The sequence below is a fragment of the Littorina saxatilis genome, linkage group LG15, assembly GCF_037325665.1.
Source record: "Littorina saxatilis isolate snail1 linkage group LG15, US_GU_Lsax_2.0, whole genome shotgun sequence".
Taxonomy (NCBI): Eukaryota; Metazoa; Mollusca; class Gastropoda; order Littorinimorpha; family Littorinidae; genus Littorina; species Littorina saxatilis.
Window position 1 is genome coordinate 33,915,649 of NC_090259.1, and position 2,500 is coordinate 33,918,148.

The following is a 2,500-nucleotide window of genomic DNA, read 5'->3' on the forward strand; positions in this document are numbered from 1 at the left end:
GAGAGAGAGAGACAGAGGGAGCGAGAGAAAGAGAGATTATGATGGAACTTTATTTTTCAAGGATAGAGGTTTAAGGCGACGCCTTTTCTTACAACCGGTCCTTACTTCTAATACAAATGTCTAATAAATGATAAACAAGCAAAGCAACATGACACATAAACAAATTAAACGAACGACCCAGCAAACAATCGACAAGTAAGCAAACAAGCAAATAAACACAAACAACAAAATGACAAAGTAAGCAACATACAAATCAAAAGCGAAACATGCAACATGTTAATTGAGGTTACACATGTAAAGTGATCGGCGGTAAAATTCACACAATACCAACGTTTACACTAATGCTTACAATGCTTATTTGGTGTAAATGATGATGATGAAGATGATGAAGATGATGATGATGATCGTGTACACTACATTGGGGTGTGCACGTTAAAGATCCCACGATTGACAAAAGGGTCTTTCCTGGCAAAATTGTATAGGCATAGATACAAATTTCCACCAAAATACCCGTGTGACTTGGAATAATAGGCCGTGAAAAGTAGGATATGCGCCGAAATGGCTGCGATCTGCTGGCCGATGTGAATGCGTGATGTATTGTGTAAAAAAATTCCATCTCACACGGCATAAATAAATCCCTGCGCCTTGAATATGTGCGCGATATAAATTGCATAAAAATATAAAAAAATAAAAAAAATAAAAATCCCTGCGCTTAGAACTGTACCCACGGAATACGCGCGATATAAGCCTCATATTGATTGATTGATTGATTGATTGATTGATGATGATGATGATGATGATGATGATGATGATGATGATGATGATGATGATGATGATTTGATGATGATGATGATGATGATGATGTTGATGATGATGATGGAAAATCGCAACATAAATTCCACATAATACATGTAATAAAGAACATATTTTTGTAATTCATATAGCTTTGCCAATTGTTGACAGCTACTTGCACATGTTAAGACTAGTAGCCATCTAGGTAGACATATAATGATTATGCAGAGCTTGTTTAGAACTCTTTAGTGAGGTTAATGATCTTATTACAGACGGAAAGGAGTTCCACACCATAGAGCCAGAGAAGGCTTGACTAGTTTTGAACAAATCAATCCTGGGTATTGGTGGTAGAAAATTGATAGACCCGTACCTTTCGGTGACTCTGTGAAATAGGTCCTGAATATAGTTGGGCACTTCGCCATGATATACTTTGTACATCATTACAGTCTTATTAAACTGTAACTGTTTAACTAGCGGCAGGTAGTTTAGATTCTTTTACTTCAAATCAGCTGATAATTGTGGACCATTTAACATGATTTTAGCTGCCCGACGATGTAGAGTTTAATTTTTTCATGTGAATATCAGAGACGCCATCCCAAAGAGTTGATGCGTAATTAATATGGGATACGATGTGGGCATGATAAAATAGTTTTTGTGTTGCGATATCGACATATTGCTTTAACTTTGATAGCAGAAACAAATTCTTGGATACTTTTTGACAAATATAATGTACATGAGATTGCCATTTTAATTCTTGATCGACTATCACACCCAAAACACGATGTTCCGTTACCTGCTGAACAGGTTGTGATTCCAGAGAAAGATTTAAATTAAGAGGTCGTGACTGGTGTTTTTGTCTTGTTGTAATAATCATGCTTTTTGTCTTCCCTGGGTGCACTATCATAAAATTCTGGTTACACCAACTGTTGACTTTATTCAGACTAGACTGTAAGGAAACTTCAATTTCTTGAACAGTCCTACAGCTTGTGTGAAGCGTCGAATCATCTGCAAAAAATTCCGTTTTAACTTTTGAATTAGATATATGAAGGGGGAGGTCATTAATGAATACACAAAACAAACAAGAAATTCCTTTGAGGTAGGAAAAACACCCCCGTAGGTCAAAGGGAAATAACCATTCTCACTGCACCCATTCTCACTGCCACCAACTGAGAAGGTTATTTCCCTTTGACCATGAATATGTTTCTGTATAAGTCCTTGTAGAATCTTAATCCACCAATAACTCCCTAACCGTGTGTTTGACTGGTCCCAATTTTTGTATGGACCGTCTCAGGAATGTATAGAACCTGTTCACCATGTTTGGTGACGATCGGTCCGTTCATTCTTGAGATCTATATGCGAACACAAACACACAAACACACAAACACACACACAAACACACAAACACACAAACAAACAAACAAACACATCCACCGAAACCTATACACACCCCTATACTGGGGGTGTAAATAGGACCTAAAACTGACCCCTGGGGGACTCCACTCTTTAAACATCCTTTGGGAAAGGTTTTACCGTTTATGGAAACATACTGTGTTCTGTTGACAAGATATGATTTAAAGAATGAACACGTTGCGGGATTGTTCACGTACAATGCGAGTTTATGTAGAAGTAATGTGTGATCTACAAGATCAAAAGCTTTCTTAAAATCAAGAAATACAGCCCCTGATATGTCCGAACGATTAATTGCCGA